Source organism: Grammomys surdaster, unplaced genomic scaffold, assembly GCF_004785775.1.
Source record: "Grammomys surdaster isolate TR1022 unplaced genomic scaffold, NIH_TR_1.0 167, whole genome shotgun sequence".
NCBI lineage: Eukaryota > Metazoa > Chordata > Mammalia > Rodentia > Muridae > Grammomys > Grammomys surdaster.
Genome location: NW_021604615.1, coordinates 4,167,825 through 4,189,841, shown reverse-complemented (window position 1 = coordinate 4,189,841; position 22,017 = coordinate 4,167,825). Strand labels below are relative to the sequence as shown.

Sequence of the window (22,017 nt, the reverse complement as noted above, 5' to 3'; positions counted from 1 at the left end):
AGGAAGGAAGGAAGGATGGAAGGAAAGAAGGAAGGAAGGAAGGAAGGAAGGAAGGAAGGAAGGAAGGAAGGAAGGAAGGAAAAGAAGGAAAGAAGGAAAAAGAAGGAAAGAAGGAAAGAAGGAAAGAAGGAAAGAAGGCAGGCAGTCAGGCTATGTACGCTTCTGCTCACAGTTAAGGTTACTGCCCACCATGGAAGTACGGTATCAGGAGTTTGAGACAGGTCAGATCACCTGCATCAGCCACCAGGAAGCAGAAAGCACTCAGTTCACTGTCTCCTTTTTATTCAACCCAACTCTAAGCTTATCTCCTACAGCGTTCTATAGCCCCTTGAGTCAGAAATCAATATTAACCATCACGTTGTATTTATTTTTAAAGATTCTATTTTTGTTAAATTCTAAGACATTTAAAAAAATAAGTGACTTGTCTTTAGTGGAAACATTAGGTATATCTACGTTTTCTTAACTCATTGCTAATCAATGGATTTCCTGGAATAAATCAAAGACAATTTCTCTCTCTTGTGGTATATAAATTAACATCATAGTCTATATGTTTATGAACTGTAACGGGAAGGTATTTGTGTCATGATTTTAAATGAATAATGCCTGTGTGTAGAATAAACATCCTTCAAAGACTACAGGGTTGATATTAATGTAGCAAGCACATTACCAACGAAGAAAAATTTACTGTCATAAGTTCAGCTAGGATTTATATAGCATCTCTTATGATAGATATGCACATTTATTCGTCAGCGTGCAGAGCCTTCTTCGCTGAGATTATTTTTAAGTACCTTACTGTTGTTATTGCTGTTTGTATAAATGTTTTTACTGCATTCAGGTCTGTGCACCACTTGTATGCAGTACCTGGATGAACCAGTAGAGGGCATTATGTTCTGGAACTGGTGTTTAAAAAGTTGCCATCAGCCATAGAAGTGTTGGAAACCAAACCAGGGTCCTTGGGGAGAGAAGCCAAGACTCTCAGCAATTTCTTCAGCCCGCTCAATGAGGTTTTAATATGGTGTGAAATCAGTCTTGGCCGCATATAATTGAGATACTAAATGAAATATTTATCCGAATGAGATGCATTCCTAAGAAAGTTAGGCAAAGCAGTTGTTCTGTACTGAGGCGCTGCAGAGGGCTCCCAGGGATCACGCTAACACAACAGAGCAGCACTGATTTTAATGTCATGGCACTGTACTGAAATCTACACACTGTGTCTACATGGAGCTACCCTGGCCCCAGCCACTGCCAGGTGCTCACGGGCCTTCTGAAATCTAACAGCTTTAAGCTCTACCTTGACATATGCTTCCTCCAACTGCCTCAAGCAAATGTTAACACGCTTCCCTGTCTGGGGCAAGACTCCCTTGACGGCAGGACCTCTATCTTCCTCCCCCAGTGCTGGTTCTCGGAGCCTAAAGTGAGACCCTAGGTGGAATCTGTGTTTGGTAAATACTACAGAATTAGCTGATGCGTCAGGAGGAAGCAAGGGGAAATAGGCCTGAGAACAGTTTCATTTGGGGTGATCCTGTTTGTTCCTCGGCTCGGGATGAGAATCCATCAAGGTCAGCTTGAACAGTACTGGATGTGAAGATGGCAACCGAAGGTAATTACAGAGGACAGGCTGTAGTGAAAGGACGTGTTTTCTTCAATAAAATAAGATGAGATGTTGCCAAGTATAATACTAAAAATAAACTAAATTGAAGTCCTATTTAAGTTATAAATTAAAAAATAAATTGAAGTTCTATTTCAGAAATCATCGGTATTGAGAACTTTGGGTTCCACAGGCAGATGCGAACTGTAAAGGACTTTTCATGTGGATGCAGTTGTGCTTTTGAGGTAATAAATTGCTATTTCTACACTTATACTGAGTGATATAGCCACTGACACGTCTACTCAAAAGCTGCCCTATTTTGTCTTATCTGTCTTCTGCAAAGGCTATGGCTCCAAATGCCCGCAAGGCTGAACCAGGCAGGAAAGTAACAAATGAGCTGCCACGGGGGATGGCATTGGAGGGGAACTGCCTTCCCCACAGGCATGACATTCAATTTTGTTTTCTGACCCTGGAGGTGAACAGAAGCCAGCGACTGGTAGAGCTGGGCCTGAGGGAGCTCCAAGCACCAAGGTTCCACTAACCAGTCTCCGGCTGCCCTGGGGCATCTGCTCTGTGTGCTCTGGCTACCTTCCAGAAACTGTCAACCATGGAGCAGTAAACGGTTATTTTCCACAAGAACAGATGTGGGCAGAGCACACTGCCATTTTTGTCGATATGTTTAAAGTGGAATAGAGAACTTCATCAAGTATCTGTATTAATTCAAGTGGGCCTCACAGAGGTGATAGGGGAGGTAGTTTTCAAAGGCAGCACGAATGCAAGAGAACACACATCAAAGATGGCATGCATGCAAGGGGATACACACAGAGTCAAGATTCACTCAGGATTTAGCTTTTTTTTTTTTCTCCGATCTCATCATTTGATAAAATGTGACTTCTAATAGTTACTGTTTGGAAAATTGGAAAAAGCATAGTGCTCCACAAAAATACAAGAATAGACCCTACAGAGGGATTGTAAGGTAGAGGACTATAGAGGGAAATGAGGTTCAGGCCAGTGGCCTCTGCCTAAGGATGGCATACTTTAGGGATAGAAGGAGCCTAGGAAGCAATTGTGTCTTAAAATTTCTTTCTAAAAAATGCAAAAATTGATGCTAACTATATTTTCTAATTTTCACATTAGCAATATAAATGATTTTCAAAGAACTTGCTTTATATATATGTGTGTATATACATATATATATACATATATATATATTGCAATAGCTTCCCTGGATGAGGATATATCTTAGTTGGTAGGGCAATTGTTCAGCATGTGATAAACCATGGGCTTAATTCCCAGCACAAAATAAACCTTGTGCGTTGGGGTATGGATGTAATCTTAGCACTTGAGAGGTAGAGCCTGAAGGATTAGAAGTTCAAGCACAACCTTAGATACATGGTAAATTTAAGATAAACCTGGAATGTATGCAACACTGTCATACAAAAAGGAAGAAGAGAGGAAGTGGGCAAGAAAAAGGGAGAGAGAGGGAGAGGGGAGGAATGGAGAAAGAAGGAGAGACTGTAGAAGAAAAGAGGGGTAAGGAGAAAGACAGGAATAAGAGAGAAGGAGGAGGAAGAGGAGTAGGACAGGGAGGTGAAAGAGGAGGGGAGAAGGAAGATGGCGAGAAAGAGGAGGAGGGGGAGAAAGAGGAGGGGAGGAGGGGGAGAAAAGGATGGGGGAAGGATTCAGTTCCATCCTACAGAGCACATCACATCATCCTGAACAAGCAGGTGGCCAGCAGCGAACACAAAATCATCTTCAAGTTACCTTCATTCAAATGCTGTCTGAGAACAGTCTTCAGGTCTTTCAGCCCTTCCCACTTTGAAGAGACCCCTGCCTTCTCACAAACCAGCTTTTACATCTGTTTATCGGAGATGCAATAAGAGGACCCTAGGTTGTCTACTCTCTTAGTTAGATAGAGGCCTTGTTAATCATTCTGACCACGTATTGAAAAGATGTATTCATAGTCAAGTGTCTGAAACCACATAGGCGTAGGGAGAGATGGATACCAAAATGGCTTTCTCTGTTTGTTTGTTTCATTCCACCTCCAAACCAGACCTTTCAATTAGAGAGTAGATCTCTGATCCCATCAGTGAACATGTAAATAATTCATACAGCTGTGCTTAAAACCGTATGAGGACATGGGCTCCATGAATACCCTCAACCACCACTGCCTGCTGTTCTGACATTCTGCAGATGGAGCTTCCCTTTTAACACTCCGAGTTACGGAGCTGCTGTTGACAGTATTTGCTGCTGCAGTAGTGTCAGCCGTAGCAGATAACTTCATGTATGTAAGGGAAGATTAAACAACATGGGAGATGAGTATCCAGGCAGTGCAAACAGAAGTGGCTGTTGTCTCAGTGTTCCATTTACTGGGTAGAAACTGTAGAGAGAGGGTACCCAGCAAGAGGCAGGAAGGTCAGAAGGATTAAGAAGCCTATTAAAGGGGCCTTCAGAAGCTGGCTTTTTTTTTTCTTTCTCTTATTAAAGTAAATGTCTGAAACATGCACATACACCCTTCTTCTCTCTAATGTGAAGACATTACAATTTTCTGTTTTGAGGACATGTGTGTTCATAGTGCCCCCTTAGACATAGAGAGACCAGGTCCTAGCCTGTGCCTGCTTTAAGTATGGTTTTCCCTGCACTATGAAAATTAAATCCCATTCTTTAGAAATGCCCTAGTCTCTGGTATTGTTACATTAGTTCTTAAATGGTCTAAGACAGGTATAAACGGCATTTTAAGATAAAAATTTCAAGGTGTGTGTGTGTGTGTGTGTGTGTGTGTGTGTGTGCATGTATGCATGTGTGCAGTGCCTGTATGAGTATGTGTGAGTGTGTCTGTGTGTGTATGTGTGTGCATGTCTTTGAGTGTATGCGTATGTGCGTGCAGATGCCTGTGTGTCTACCTGTGTATATGCCTAAGTCACTGTGTGTGTATGTGTGAGCATGTGTGCTTATATGTATGTGTGCATGTTCATGTAGGTGTGCACAAAGTCCAGAAGGAGGCTCGAATCCCCTAGAGTTAACATTAGTGGTTTTGAGCTACCCAGCATGAGCTTCAGGGAAAGGAACAGTAAAACCAGAATGGTGAAGCACTTTTCCATTCCTTTCTATCATTATTAAGTGGGAGATTGAGTCTACTCAGGTTCATGTAGCTGGCAAGCCCATTTGTAAATTTATGGTTTATGTTGATGCGGGTGACCTGTAAGTCACGTGTGTTCTGTGTCGATGTATACCTAACATCGTGCAACTTCTGTATGTGACCTCTAGTGGTGCTATGACTCACAAGGACTGTGATCAGCTGCCAAGAGACAAGAGTGAGGTCTCTCAGCACACTGAGCACAGCAGGCAGAATCACAGGAGATGGTATAAAGAGAAGGCAACAATCCCCAGAATCACATGTATCTGTGTAAAGAGAAGGTGCATGTATATAGCAGGAATTCAAAGTGTTTGCAGGATAATACAGTGGATTTAGAACAATAAAGAGAAAGCGAGGTACAGGGAAGTCACTGCTATGGTTCCCTCTTTGATTCTCAAATACGTCTTGTAATAATATTAACCTTCAGACGATAGAAGTCATGTTTTAAAATAGTATCTGATGGCAACTCAATCAAGGTATAATTGTCATTAGTTTCCCATCATCCTGTGCATTTATATGTGGACATTAGACACATACCATAAGTGTGTGCATACATGCATGCATGTACATATATGCTTGCATGGATGAATCCCTAATAACATTAAAAAGGCACTGATAGCTTATTACTTTTCTAAATAAATCCTTCTCCACAAATGTTCTGAATAAAACCCGGTTCTGCTTGGTCCTCCCAGAGCTTCTGAGCTGACCTGGAGGTGCCTCTTTTAGTCTCTGTACTTCAGCAGTGTTGCTATTCTGGAGACAAAGGGACTTGCTTTTAAACAATAATGGCAGCAAGAGTGAAAAACTTAACTCCTGTCTAATCCCATCCTAACTTAGTTCATTCCTGTCCTTTGCCTTCGAGATTAAGAATGTCTGGTTGGTACTGTGACCCTACCCTGAAATTACTTCTCTGTTCTTCACTGTTCACCTCCATCTTCTTCCCTCTGTTTTCTCTCCTTAAATTGTAGTGATAAATCTTACCCTTTGATCATTAATCATCACCCCTCATATCTCTTTCTGCACAAAACTTGCTTACCTTCTAATGGCGCTTCTCAAATTCAATTGACTTTTAGAAAGCAAAGGCCATTTTTAACAAATATCAGAAAGTAGATATCTCGAAGGGGCCCTCCCTTGACATAAGTCACTTCCATTCCATTTCTATTCTTTCCTAGCCTTGTAATTCATCACCAGCAGTTACTGTGTCCTGCGGTTAACAATAGGAAAGCATCTGGTTGAGCTTCCTGTGTCCTGATGCATATTGTCTGTCTGCCTTTGTCCATCTGATTATAATTTCTCCAGCCTTTTCTTTTCCGTGTAAGTCCACCCTCCGTATTCTTTGTCTTTTGCTCCTTGTCACTGTTCATTTACATATATTTGGAGTCCAGGTCTGTTTTATATGGCATGTGGTCAATTAAATAATTAATTCTGCTTCCATCCCACTACTAATATCATGGCATTTTAGAGGGTCTGTCTTTTTGCAATAGAAAACAAGGCAAATCAATGTTGTAGTGTTCCATGAAATTGTGTATTCCTTTTGAGCAGAGATTCTGATGACCAGGAAAATGATAAAGCTTACAAGTCTTCATCCCTACATGCATATGGCAAACTTGCTCACTTGTGATACAATTTTTCTTATATTTAATTATCAAGGTGGGTACTAATGTATTTAATTGCCATTCGTTAAAGGTCTCAATGTACCAGAGATTCTGTGTATATGGGAAATTACTTAGGATCAGCTCTTAGTCTGCATTTGATAGGATTATTTGAATAGACATAGACAATCTGTGTATAAACATCTGTGTGGTCTGATACCCCCAAAGCCAAGGGTTTCTGAAGGATACCAATGACCACAAAGCCATAGCCCAAATGCTATGGAGTCATACAGGATAATCATTTGACTTCTTGATAAACCAACCACTATTGGAGCCAGATCCTATCATCCAGGGGTCTGGGGCAGTAGAATTCCTATGAGTTGAAGACAAACTGCTGCACAGAGAGCTCAAGGTCTGCCTGTGTTGCACAGGAAAACACAGTCTCAAAAGCAATGAAGCAAAACAAAACAAAATGCCTTTATTGGTATGTCTTTGAACATGAATCCTAAATCATCTTGAAGTATACAACAGAACTATGTATACATCATAGGGAGGGAGAGACTCCTTCTGAAAGTGCCTGGGAAGCTTGTAACCATAGTGACTGCATTTTTCGAGACAAAATACAATCACAGTAAGTAAACAAAATGTAATAGTATACAATATTTATGCACATATGAATTGTGGCCTGAACGAAATATGAAACATAAATGTTTATTTAATGTTGTGTTATTTACTTCTCTCTAAAGTAATGTCATAATTTAAGCAAAATAATACTAAGATTAGCTAACAGTAAATAACCAAAAAACCAACTACCCAAATATTATGTGTAATTAAACTATTACTACATTTAATACTTTTGCTCTTCTTAGATATAAACAACCTAGTTTTTTTTTAAGAACTATGTTGAGAGTGTCTTAGGTTGCATATGCAATATATTCTCATAGATATAAGAATTATAGAAATGAAAAAGGCCTGATTTAGTTGATATTATCAGCACACGAAAATTAAAGGTCAAATGCAGTACTCTTCACTTTCCATTTGGGTGGGCAAACAGGACATGCATCTGCTCCCTTTGGCAATTTTCTCTCCCTGATGTGGCCTTTAAGATGACCCCCCTTGTGTGTAAGGACACTGAAATACATCTGAACTTAATTTTCCTTTAGCTAACAATGCTGAAGCTTCTGCCAAGCTGAAGAAGCTCCCAGCAAAGCCGCCGATGCATGAGGTAGCTGGGATTTTGTGAATAGTATCAGCAAAGTTCTAGCTCATCAGATTGAGTTCCTGTACTGCACACATCTGTCCATTTGTGCTCCCAGGCTTGAGCTGATGACCAGCTGTTTGTCAATCTGGCCCTTTGCTTCTACAAATCCATCACTTCACCTACATATGTCTAAGATGGTAGACAATTTCAAACGTCCCAAAGCAGCAGGAAGCTTGATAATTTAAACCAGGCTTTCTACAGGAAAAAACAAATAAATCCCTGGTTTAATTTGAATTCATAAAATCAAACTTGATTCCTTAATAAGTTACATATTTAATGCAGAAGTTAAGGTTACTTTATTCTTCACTTTCCAGAAATATTTTTTATTTTCAGCTTTCAATCCATTAGAATAAAAACTTATGCCTCGTCAATCATGTGATTCCTTACTACACACAGCCTCTTGTAACATGGAGCCACTGAGATGTGTCAATGCCTTCTAGCCCTTCATTGGTCCGCTACACAGAGGACAATCGTACGTGTCTTCCTCATTACTATCCTTTCCATTTCTATTCTAAATGGAGAAGCAGATGAGTACTGGACAGTTTTCTTACCCTACATCTCCAAGTGCAAACTTTCAGCCAGTCAGGGTTTTAACATCCCCCATCATGACTGCTTTGTATTCTGAGCAGTGAGTGAACTTTTCACTATGAAAGCCCGAGAATTACAGGGAGTGAAACAGCACCACACTTAGGCAGCATTGTATACAACACCTACTTCGGTAGTAACACTGTATACAGCACTCCACTGAGGTAAAACTGTATACAGCACCCCACTAAGGCAACATTGTATACAACACTCTACTTTGGTAACATTGTATACAGCGCCCCACTTAAGCAACGCTGTATACAGCACCTCACTTAGGTAACATTGTTACAGCATCCCACTGAGGTAACATGGTATACAATGGTTACAGCATTTAAAACCATGTGAAGACTTGATAATCTCAGTGTAAATTGTCAACATTTACAATGGTGCTTTCTGAAAAATTCATAGATAGATGATATAAGTTTAATTTGCAGTGGACACAGTAAAATAATAAACAACTTTAAGTGTATATTTCTGGTGGCTTCATAAAAAAATCTTCATAAGAAGATGGAGAAAGAGCTTGAAAGGCCACACTCCTGACTGAGGAGCTCTTGGGGTTAGCTATGACAGGAGAAAGAAGCTTTCATTTGGGGATGTATACTTGGCTGGGTTGTCGATGCTCCAGTGTTTGTACAGCAGAAATGGGAGGTAGGTGCTAATGAGATTTAGTGGGCTATTTTTTTTTAAAGGCCATGAAGTTGGGACAGGAAGATGTTGGAGCAGATTTGAAGGAAGCTGGATGATGGTTCATACACAATTCTTTGTATTGTAATTCTCAAAGAATAAATCTAAAAATATCATTAACTTCTTAAAACATCTCCAGAAGAAATTAAACTGATGGTTCAAAACTTCATTTCTGGAGTCAAAATGCATACAAACGAAGTAGAAGGCACTTTTCTGACCTTTATTTTGGTAGTGGAGTGCCATGCATGAGTGGATGCATCTCCACACAGATGAAGAACCCCACCCGTTGGAATCTCACAGAACCAGTCACCCCAAGAATAGTCAGCACAGCTGTCTTCAAAATTCCTTCTTTTGTTCCATCATTTTAACATCAACCTCTTCCAGTTCAGGAAACTTTACGTCATTTCACAGAACAATGGAGATCTTGAAGAGTGTACCTGTTCATATCTCTGGTATCAACAAACAAAAAGAGCCACTTGTGTCTTTAAAAGAAACAGGTTCTTGGCTGGAATTGGTGGCTGTTTTCTCTTAGGCTGAATCTGTGAGACACAGTCACTCCCATTTCTCCAGACCCACAAGTGTAAAGTGTTCCCATGCATAATGTAGTCTGGTCTGGTCTGATGCTGATTTCCTTATTCCACTGACTTTCATATCCTCCCATCTGCCATTACAGTAAAACCGGCATGTAGCCCTTTTCTGCGTCTGGGACATGCTAACATGACACACTCATAATTGTTTTTACTACCAGAATTCTTTAGAGTATCTTTCACTAGAAATGTAATTTATACCATCTCTATATAAGGACAGTGGATAGCCCATAGGCAATGTAAACAAATCATTGGGATTAAGATTGTGATGCATTAAGTATCTCCCTTTGGAGTACTGTGTCAGGAAAGATGGATCACTTTGGACCAAGCACAGATGTCAGCATCAGGTTGGCAAGAAAACAGTTCCAGTAGCTAAGAAAAAGAGAGTCCTTGAAGACAAGACTATTGTATTCTTGCTTCATGGTTTCTCCCAGTCCATAGTACCTATTTCAAAGCCTAACTTCCCTGTATTTCTCTTGCTGAAGAGTTTCCTAGAAAATGACCCTGTCCTTGCCAAAGCAAGGGGATTGTCTTGATCAGCTGATAAATTTGTGCTTTAGGACAGCATGGCTAAAGGGTAGGAAATCCCAGTTTGAAACCCTACAACTGACCATTTGTTCCGTGAGTTTTTGCTTTCTGCTGAAGAGTGACCCTCATGAAGGACAGGAAGTGTGTAGATTACCTATTTTTATAAATGGGTTTGGTAGAGACTAGAGTCAAAGCTCTGAGTGTTGATGGCATTGAATTAATGAGCCGTTGGCAACTCCAGAGAAGAAATCAAGGGGTGTCTTCAACAAAGCTCCATCTCAAAATGCTGCCCATGGTTTCTTCCTGTTTGAGGATTCCTAATACTTTCTGGATGTGTTCATTAGGGTACCATGCTCACTTTGTTGATGAGGGAACTGTGAGCATAAAGAATAGGATTGGGATTTCTAGGACAGGAGCAGTTAGCCTTACAATTGGCAATGAAGTCCTCCAAAGTTTCATAGGGGGAAGGCTGAAGGGAAATTCTTGGCAGGGGTGTCTAGCACACATCAAGTTCAAAGTAACATGTGCTTCATGTCCTCATATGCCTCCAGTCTACTGTGGAGAATAAAGTATTGTTCCAGAACCATGCCATGAATATTGAAAATACAGCTTAAGTATTGCAGAAAAGGGTGTGGCGGTGAAATCTCGTCAGAGAGTCAAGGGATTATAAACCTGTGAGCTGATATCTGAAGAGAAACTGAGTAAGCTAGACAAATGCAGAAAAGGGGAAGCAGTGTGTTCTTTCTAAGGAGTAGAGGAAAGCTTTAGAGAAAGTAGGCATAGCACAGAGTCAGCAGCATAAAGGGAGGTCGGGCCTCTATATCTCAGAACTGTCACATGCATCTGTAGGTTCTGTATTCTTTTTCTGTTACTAGAAAAGGTAACAGGTTCTTTCTTTACATCCAAGACACTTATACTTGAGGAAACTGAAATGGGTAATTACCCCTTAACCTGCCTGTTATAGAAAGTGCCCATCCCCTCCCAACTGTCAAAACAGAGCAATTGAACCATGACAAATTCTGTCTGTTTAGCTGTGACAAGAGGTAAGAGGCCATCCTGTATGAAGGATTTTAGTTATACACTTCATTTTCTTCTTTTTTTCCTCAATATTTCTAAACACTGGGTTTTGAATCAAAGCAAGTTCCAGAGCTACAGTTATTAAAACAATGAAAAACAAGCTCTAGAATAGTGGCATAATGAAATCTTTAGACCTACTTACAGGAAATCACATTAGCTAAAAATACCTGAGCAGGTATGATTCTCAACCTTCCTAATGCTGCCACCCTTTTATACAATTCCTCAAGTCATGGTGACCCCAGACCAGCACAGCCATATGTTGTTGCTACTTTGTAACTGTAACTTTGCTACTGTTATGAATTGTAATGTAAATATCTGTTATGCTGATGGTCGTAGGTGACCCCTGTAAAAGGATAATTGGACTCAAAGGGGTTGAGAACTACAGGTTGAGAGCCACAGCTCTCGAGCCTTGGTTTGTTTGTAACATTCTTTTACCCAGCCCCCAGAACATTTATTTTCCTGTATTCCCATTCATGCACCCTTCTGCAACAATCCATGTCTCAGATACGTGATGTTTGTGAAAGCTAAATAAAGGTACCAGCTCCTTTTAGAAATGTAAAATGATGCTTTCCCCATCATCCACTTTCCTGCACCGAGATAGAGCCCCCCACTGTGGTGATGTACCCCTAACATTGTTTTCAAAGCCTATGTGAAGTAGGGATACTCAAAGTGCATCTCAAATTTCCTTCTGGAGTTATATTTCTAATCCAGATTCTTTGTAGATACCTTGTCTGTGGATACCTTCATTGCCATTTTCAACATATCCCCAGCTTGGGAAAAGCTCTTGACTACAATGAATTTCAATTTCTTTGTCCATAAAATGAAAATAGCAATGTCTTTGGGGGGCATATGAAGACGATTACAGAAGTCTAAAGCTATAAAGCCACAGCCGTAACTTTAAGAGTATCATCAACAAGCCTCAAGGTTGTACGGCGGTGGATGGTCCACTATTACATAAAACCCCAGTGATAAATTCTCACTCGGCTGTGCTTGTTCTCAGGAACAGATTGCTCTGTTTTTCATAATTATTCTACATATTAATATCACTGTGAAGTCATTACAACAGCTGCCTCCTTTTGGCCACAGATGTTTTACTCTCAAAGAAAATGAAATCGTATGTCTTTTCTTTCTGAATTTTGATTGGTCCGGTTTTTAATCAAGAGAACCATGGGGATATCTATTGTTGCCTGTTTGTGATGGCCATCCATCAGCAGAGTCATCTCTGTTCTGTTTCACTATAGTATATTTGTTACTCTAAACATGCCCTCTTCACAGACAGCAATGGGCTAAGGTAAGGAGGGAAAAGGGTGTCCCACTAAGCAACTTCTGAGTTGGTGCTGAAGAAAAGGGAAACTCTGTGGTCCTGGAAAGAATGCAGACCAGGCATCTGGGAGGCATAGAGAGGACACCTTCAAAGAGAGAGCCCTGGAACCAAGTCTCATACACAGAGAAACGTGAGGAGGCAGTATCTGGGAAGGCATTGCAAAGCTGGGGTGGCACGAGCAGAGAGGTGAGCTTTAGAGACAAGTTTTGTGCTGTCAATTTTTATGTCAAGGGAAAGTTAAGAGAGACCAACAGAAATAAGGGACAAATACATTGGAAGCCTAGTAATGTCTTTCCTAATGCCCTACAAGATGGCAATGGTAATAATGATATAATGATAATAATAATAATAATTAGAAGAATGAAAATGTCATTTAAAATCAGAGCCCTTATGATTCTATTACTTTGACTTCTATTTTGTTTTTTAATTTTTACAACCTTTTTTTTCTCTTAATCCTTTCTTCAGCAATCTTTGTGGGAAATAGGGACCCCCAGACAGAATTATTAAACCAGTAATAATTTAATACTTTTTATTAATAAATTATTATTAATCAAATTGTTAAGCCAAGGATGGATAAGATTTTGCACAGTGCCTTACCAACCTAAGAGCATTGCTTTGAATAATGCATATTCCACGATGGGTGAGGAAGGCATTCTTCTCAGAATGACCTAAGACAGGCTCAGTCTTGTTAATGAAATAAAAAAGGGAGACAGGCAGAGAGCCTTTGGGGATGCTTGGCAATAATCTGACATGGGCCAAGGACAAGGAAATGGGCTGCTTGGCAGGAATATGACATTCGCCAAGGACAAGGAAATAGGCTTCAGGCAGGAAGCTGATATTAGGCTAGAACAAAGAAGTAATTTCAGGCAGGAATCTGAATCTTAGGCTAGAACAAGGAAGTAGGCTTCAGACATAAGAATGACTTTGGGCTAGGACAGGAAAGTTGGCTCAGATACTTTGGTCATCCTGATAAGCTCTTAGAAACAGTGATCACGGGAGTGTTCATGAAACTTTGTTTATTGCCTTGCTTGTTCTTTGACTATTTATGTTTATTGTCCTGCTTGTTCCTTGACTATTTGCATCTATTGTATTGCTAGACCCTCAACCTAAAACTGACCTTAATACATGTGTGTAAATAAAATGGTATAAAAGCAAAAAGGAGGAGGGGGGATGGGATATGGTGTTCTAGGGAGGGGAAATGGGGAAAGGAGATGACATCTGATATGTAAATAAATAAAATATCCAATAAAAAATAAAAATTTAAAAAAAGAGAGAGAGAAACTTGGAGGTAAAAAAAAAAGTCTGCTACTCCCACCTTGTTTCATGGTTGCTAGAGTACTTTGGCATGCTCTAAAAAGAGAGACTTTATACAGGGAGCAGGGTCAGCTGTGAATGTGGGGCTGGAGGCCACTGACTATGGGGTACACTCAGGAGGGATGTGGGTTTGAGAAATGGAGTTGTTTTCATGCCTCTCTGGTTTTCCTTTTTGCTTTGATCACTGTACTTGTGATGCAGGCAGAGACAGAGAGGGCTGCCCACACTCATAGATAACAGTTCCTTCCTTGTCCAGGACTTTGTTTTTCTTTCACTCTGGGTGTCAGCCCGTGATAGAACACTCAGCATTGTCCTCTGTTCCCAAACCCTCATCCTCCTGGGCATAATTCTTACTTTTCATCTTTGCTGTTGCTGATCTCAGGCTCTGTCTCCTCCAGATGAATGCTGGATAACAGTCATGTGCTCCTATGCCTTGTCCACCTTCTCCTTTTGATTCCAACACCCAGAACCAATCCCCTGTAAGGATCTTTCAGTGTCTGTCATTCCTTTGTGACTGATGGCCATTTGTGATCTTAAGGCAGGAAATAAAGCTATCCTCCTTTATCAGAGCCCCATTTTCTAGCCCAAGAGTTAACTCAGGAAATTTCCTTGTTTTGTCCTTTTCATTTTGGGGATGTTTCTTAGGTAACCCAGGCTATCCTCAAAATCACTGTGTAGTTGAGGCTGGCCTTAAATTCCTGGCCCTCTTGCCTTATTTCCCAGTGCTGGGGTTACAGTCACAACCACATAGTATTTGTTTCCTTTGTAGGAGCAGCCATCTCCATCTCTATCTCCTGGCTTGCAGACCTCTAAGGAGTTCTCCATTGCCCTGTGTGCTGGGGAGCAGGGTTGCTGTCCAAGTTGAGAGAGTGCACATGGCTTTATTCTGCAAAAGCAGAATAATTCCTTTTCAAAACCCTGTCTGGACTCTTTTGCCCATAGAATCTTTCTGTCTGGTGGACACTGAAAGAGTCATCTTCAGAATACTTGGGGCTATGCCCGTTCTGCTGAGAATTTTTCATCAGCCTCACAAGAACATTGTGTTATTCTTTTAATCATTCGGTGCCCTGGGTTCCTGCATAATAAACTGGAGAGGTGGATCCCATGTGAGCTATGGTTATTGATTCCTGCTTCTCAATAAATGCAGACAAGAAAGAGGAAGTAAAGAATCAAAACTGATGGCCTTCACAGTGCTTCTCCTCTGGGGGTCCTTCCAGGCATGTCTTGTGACAGCAAGACTTCTTACAGCTGGATCAGAACATGTTTCAAAGGCAGGTGCTTTTTTACCCTGTGAGTCCCAGGCCCATCCTTGATATCAAGAGGACAAGGAAAGGAAAAGTAGGGCATGAAGTAACAACATCAACAACACAACACAGCAACAAATAATAGTAGTAATAATAATCTGTGTCTCTATAGATTCTTGGGATCTTGTTTGATTTGCTCTCCCATGCCGTTAATGATTCTTCCAATGATCTTCCCTCCTCCCCAAATCTTATCTACTTCCTTATGCTTTAATATAGTGCTTAGCTATTTAAAACCCTGCACACACACACACACACACACACACACACACACACACACACACTAAAGGCAAAACCATTTTTAGTATTTGCTAGCCAGTAATTACTAGATGAACCTTATTGAACCTTATTATTAGACATCTAGGTCCTAAAGCAGAGCTTACTGTGTCCTGTCAGTCAAGCAGATGGGCAGATTGGGTAGATGGTTACTCCGGCTGTGTGGGTAATCAGGGTAAGGCTGTAAGGGGCCACCTAATGATGGGCAGCACATAATTGTTGGGAACACATAGCTTTGTGCCCAGCACTGAGCTACATTGTAGGGACACAGTGGAGTGTAAATATGGAACTTGCTAGGTTTTAGACTAGGGTATACAAGACATAAGACACATAGGACAGAATAGTTTACAAATCCCTGGAAAATGATCGTGGGTTAAGGATTATGGGGTCTTAGAGCAGAGCATTTGCTGGTCTGTGGCTGTGTCATGGTCATTCCATGATATAATTCTGTTAGAACAAAGTAACAGAAGTCAAGCAGGCCATTCACACATGCACATTCCTCTCGTATCCTCATAGGTGAGATGATGTAGAAGAATAAGTGTGTGTGTGTGCGTGTGTGTATGTATGTGTGTGAGAGAGAGAGAGACAGAGAGAGGGGGGAAGAAGAGAGAGAGAGGGAGAGGGAGAGAGAAAGAGGGGGAGAGAGAGAGAGAGTACATGTGCGTATGTGAGTGAATATGTGAGTGTGTATGTGAGAGAGTAGGTATATGAGAGTGTATTTTCATGAACATGTGTGAGAGTGCATGTGTACATGCATGTGCAAGTGTATGAGAGAGTTGTGTGTATGCACATGTATGTGTATGAGTGTGTGAGAGAGAGTGTACGGGTGTGAGAGTATGTAAATATGTGTGTATGGATGTGTGTGCTAGAGTGGATAGGTGAGAGAGTGTGCATGTGTGTGAATGTATTGTGAGAAACTGTGTGCATATGTGTGGGGGCTGTGCATGAATGTGTGTGCATGTGTGAGCACATGAGAGTGTATATGTGCATTGTATGAGTGTGTACATGTGTGAGTGTGAGAAAGAATGTATGCATGTGTGTGCATGAATGTATGTGTGACTATGTGTGAATGTGTTTGTTATTGTGTGAGAGTGTATGTATATGCAAGTGTGAGAGTGTGAGAAAGTGTGTATGCATATGTGTATGAATGTGTGAGTGTGTATGAGTGTGTGTGAGTGTATGTATGTGTATGTGTGTGAGTGTGTGTGAGAGAGTGTATACATTTGAAAGAGTATGTGTGTCTGAGAAAGTGTGTGTGTATGTGTGTGCATGTGCATGTGTATTTGCATGCATGTGCATGTGAAACCATGTGAACAAATACTCCAAGTATACAAACAGAATGTCAGATTTTAAGTAGGCCCAGCTATTTTCTTTTAGATTTTTAAAACTTTAAAATGTGTATTTCATTTTCATCTACACTTATGCATGCCTGCTGTCCATGGAGGTCAGAAGAAGGAATCAGATCCCTGGAACTAGAGTGCAGGTGATTGTAAAGTCACATTTACACCTTACAATGCAGGTACCAAGAGCTAGATGCAGATCCTGTGCAAGAGCAACAGATGTCCTTAACTACTGAGCCATCTCTTCAACCCAGTAGATCGACCTTTAAATTTCTTTATAGGAGTTCTTAAAGGTGCAGGGAACTGTTGATTTATACATTCAAAGAGCATTCCCGAGGTAGAAGTGACTTGACCGGTCTTAACTCTCCACCTGTCAGTCCCTAATGTCTTTAGAATGTCTCAGCTGAGTACCCGAGTTCATAAGAAGAGAGACTGGGCTGCTGCCAAGAAATGAGGTAGAGTTTTTTCTTGTTTGAAAAGACAGCCATCTCTCCACACACTCATTTACTTCTTGCTTGCAGAGAACTGCTAAGCATCTTCTACAAACATGAGGATGGCTTGTCACTGCAGATGTCTTCTGCTCTAGAGTTACTGGGAAATATCGGTTAAGGTCTGAGTACTGTGCTGGCAGAGGTGCTATCAGAAATGGCAGGTAGGTGAGTCATTAGGTTTTACTAATTGGCCAACACTGAGAGACAGGGGTAATATGCTGTGCTTCCTGTGCCAAATGAACCTGGACACCAGTAAGACCACATGGGTCTGTCACCAAGAAGACATGCATTGGGTATGAAATACACCTCAGAGCACTAAGGCTGTGGCTGCACACTTGGGAAATGTGCAGAAATGTATCTTTTTCCAGCACTGGGTGAGCTAACTAACTCTGATCAGCTTGCAAGTCCCACCAAGGGAAAACATAAGCAGAATTTCATATCCCATCGTGTTCCTCTGGTCAAGTACTTTGATCACCGGAAATACCCTACAGACAAATACTCAGCAATAGTGATCTCACTGAGAACATATCTAACTACAAATAGATTATTACTGCCTGGAATGCTTGATTCTCAGCAGACACTCCCTGCTCAAAGGTCTATGGAGTTCTGACACCGGCAATAAATACCGCCCTGCTTTTGGCTGCCCAGAGAGGAGCTGTTTTCTGAACTCCTATTACTTAAGACTGAACAAGTAACAAAGTATCAGAATTTTTTTCCGCCTCACTGGTCTACCTCTCTGTCTTTTCCTGATAACCACAGCCAGTGCCAAACGAAGGTTTAATCCTGAAGGATGCTGGGGAGAGCTGTCAAAGGATAGGGGCATCTAGACACAAAGCCACTGGCCGTACTTTGGATCTTAAATGTCCTCTAAAGACAAGGTGATAAACTTCCTTCTGTTCCTAGGGTTGTTTTATTGGAAGGTGAGGAGAATTTTGACATCACCTGGGAGGGTTTCTTAGCTGACTAGAATCTCAGCCCTTTCTTTCCTTATTTTATTAAGTCTCTTGTTGGCCAGGTTCTCCAGTGTGTGGTTTTCAGGCTGCTAACGTCTGCCATGATGCAGCCTCATCATAGGCCATCATACAACGGGGCCCATCATCTTAAGTCTTCCAAACCTGAGTTAAAACAAGTCCTTATACATTCTTTGTAGTAGGTATTTTTTTTATAGTAATTGAAAGCTAAACTATTCACTAATGAAATTTACACAGGATGGTACCAGATAACCAAAGATGAGGGACTACATGTTTCCTGAGGTTCAAAGTGTGATCTCTGGGTAATACCTCTCTTTAGGATAGTTCTGGGAACCTTAAGCTGTAGTACCTCCCTGGAGGAAGCAGGCCGCTGGGATGTGTCTTTGGTTAAACCTGGTCTGGGTTCTCACCTTGAATTCTTATTTGTATCGTGCCCTGGTGTGAACAGCCCTGGTCAGAGACTCCTTCGGTCCTGATCTGAGCTTTTGTGCCTGCCTTACCTGGATGACGGGCTGAGTCATCTGACCTGAGAGATAAAACTTCTCACTTCTTTCATTAGTAAAAGCACTATTGAGTTCTGACAAGTTTTCTATTAACCTGGATGAAAAGGGTGGTAGTGGGGGAGGTCTCTGCAGCTGCTGGTGTTTACCTTCCTAGTGTTCTCTGGAGAGTTTCAAGCTATGAAAGAACAATTTAAGTTTCTGTGTGTGATGTATTCTCATTGAAAGTACGACTATTCCCTGAAGGAATTTTTAAAAGAGGGTTTATACAGCAAAAGAACCACAGACATAAAATGAAATCAATTCTTCATGGAATATAAAATATTCAGGAAAATAAGACTTTTTTCTAGGATCAGTATGAGGTAAAGTAATAGTAGATGGGTATTTCTTTGTTTTGATATCTCCTGTCTGTCAGAAAGATATGAAAACTGATGACTTTCCCATACTTCTTTGGATTTCTTCCCGATGTTGTGGTGGTTTGGTAGAAAAATGATGAGATCTTGAATTTAATGTATTTCTTTTTTTAATGATGACTTTTCCATGTATTTACTATTGGACTCTGAATAAAGCAAAATTCAACTTGCATAAAATTGTGGATAAAGTAATAATAGTACCTAATTTTAAGAGTTTTTCTGAAAATTATATTATTTCATTATACATATAAAATGAAATATATATATACATATACATAAAATAGACTTTTTAACTTCTAGATACTTTCAGTTTTGACATTCATATAACTTATTTATATTTACATGATTACTGGACTTACAGTTCTTAAAGCAATTTTAATGCTGCAGTGTTAAAAGGTCACAGAATAAAGTATAAACTCTCATTCCTTTCTGTAAAGATCCATATTGAATCCTGACCCTATCTAGGCAGTAAAGAGTCAGCCTTAGAGGAGGTGGCTATCAACTGCATAATCCCATCAAAGACCCAGAGGCAGGTCTTCTGAGTATTACCAGGCCTGCCAGGCTCCTGGATCTGTAGTCAGGGGAAGTTCCCCAGGACTGAGGACCTTGATCTGAGACAGGAACTGGAATGTGGTATCACATTTAGAGGAAAGGAGATTGTCATATAAATGCATAAAATTTTTATGGTGTTGGAAATTGAACCCTAGACTTGTATATGCTAGGTACTTGTACAGGCTATATTTAAACTCGGTCTATAGTTCAAGCTGTCCTCAGACCTGCTATCCTCCTGTCTCAGTCTCCCGAATAGCTTGAATTACAAGTCTGAACCAATAGGTCTGGCCAATTAGTTCATATTTTGACATTATTATTTATAGGGAACTTTGCAAAATTGTTTTCTTGGAATTATTCAACACATATTCTTCTCATCCTTGACTGTCAAAGCCCTCCAATTTTTCTGGAACATGTGACCTCCAGCCATTTCCCATTCTCATCTGGGAGAAATGTTCAAGGTCACTTCCTATGATTACACTGGGCAATGTTTGATGTGCCATTTTTATTAACTGAACAGCTTTAAAGCCTGGGGCATTTCTCAGAGGTCCTGTGATACGCATCTGCATCCAGTGCAGGTTCTCTCTTCCTCCTGATTTTTATGTTCTTTGAATCTTCCCCATACTCTACCTGGGTTGTTGCTTTTTTTTTTTTTAACACTGTACACATAGAAGTATATTATGGAAATTTTCTTACTGAAGTGTGACACTCTCATTAACTGTGCTGGTCAGAGTTCTCCAGAGGGGCATGATCAGCAGGCAAATTGCCTCATGCAACCATGGAGACATCAGGTCCAACACTCAGAAGCTTGAGGTCAGCAAGCTAGAGACTGGGAAAAATAAGACCAAAGGCTACCTGGAGACAGAATTTCTTCTTGGTCAAGGGCAGTCAGTTTATTTCTCACAAAGCCTACAAAGGATAAGAGAGGGATGTCCAAGCTGTGGGTAGGTCATCTGTTTTGTAAACTGGGTGTTTACTACAGGGCATTTGGTAATCTACAGCAAATTTACCATGGCTTATGTTGACAATAGGACTAACCATTATACTAAGTTAACCAGTTTGGTGCAGAGAGCAGAAGTGCCAGCACTGGGACATTTTTGATGATGCCATCATCTCTGCCTGCACTCAGGCTCCTGACATTCATTCTGTGTCATCCTTAGGTAAGAATGCATGCGGCAGACCCAGGCAGGAAAGGAAGCCAAATACCTTGGTTCCTGGTGGCCCTTCAAATACCACATTCTATGGAAACCTTGTCAGCCCTTAATCAAATGGAGCCCATCTATTCTTCCAGTCCTCCCAGCATGTCTTCCTGGGAATCTCTCTCTCCTCAGCCTGGGCTGAAGTCAGCTTGTCAGAGTCATCTCCTGTCTTCCCAGAGCACAGCCTTTTTACACAGCAGATGCTTCAGAGCTCTTGCCGTGCAGAATCACAAGACCAGCTAAAGACTCAACTCTGAGGATCTGTCTCTATGCTTTGTTGGCTTTGTTTACATAATGATAACAATGTGCTGAAATAAGAAAGGACACAAGGCTAGCTAGATTCTCTAGCTTCTTATGCTAGAGTTTGGAAGAACTCTAGGAGTGAGGTATATATAGTTGGTTGTGTCTCCTGGGGTGTTTACTGGTGACCAGGAGTGACTCAGCATTTCAGTATATCACAGATATCAGGGATTTTAGGACCTCAAGTGACTCAGCAGTTCAATGTATCACAGTTATCAAGGACTTTAGGACTGGTCAGGTTTTAGTCTTGTGGCAAAGTCTCAAGATATTGAATTCTTTAGTGAGTTTCTCTTGCTCTCTCTCCATGACGTTATGTTCCAACGGTTCCTCAGTGGTGCTAACCAAACCCTTAGCAGACAATGTAGCGGTGATAGGTTTTCAGATCAGGTTAACTTTAATTCACAAAATATTCAGCCTCAAAACACAGTGTGTCCCTAGAAAGCTCATGGATGGCTGGGAGGGCTTACGACCCCTTTGAATGGCTGGGAAGACTAAGTCTTCCTTCAGCTTTACTGTAACATAGACTGCAGTTCCAGCATCAGATGCAAGCTTTCTTAGTTTTATATTTTCTTTGGAATGCTTTTTTTTAAAAAATAAAACAGTCTATAGTAATATTAACCAAGGATTTAAAAAAGCAATCGTAAGTGTATGTTGTTTAAAATTAGACATTCTACAGGAATACCACTTTCAGTTAAAAAAAAAAAAAACAATTCATCAGAGTTTTAGTAATCACATGATCTCATGTTATCATTATTCGTATTCTTTAAAATTTCCCTTTGATCCAGAATAAAAATGTCAACGTCTTATAGAATAAATGTACTTTGGACCCAATGTATCCATGCAACATGGTAATTATATAGATGTATATGTGTATATGTATATGTATATGTATACGTATACACACACACACACACACACACACACACACACATATATATATATATATATATATATATATATATATACATATACATATACATATACATATATACATATATATA

At 40.5% G+C, this 22,017-nt stretch overlaps 1 protein-coding gene across 3 annotated transcripts in view; it reads left to right on the top strand.

Annotated features, from left to right (window-relative positions):
* The window catches only part of Fam155a (family with sequence similarity 155 member A), a 520,405-nt gene that overhangs the window by 287,865 nt on the left and 210,523 nt on the right, over nt 1–22,017 (top strand). The window lies entirely within an intron of this gene.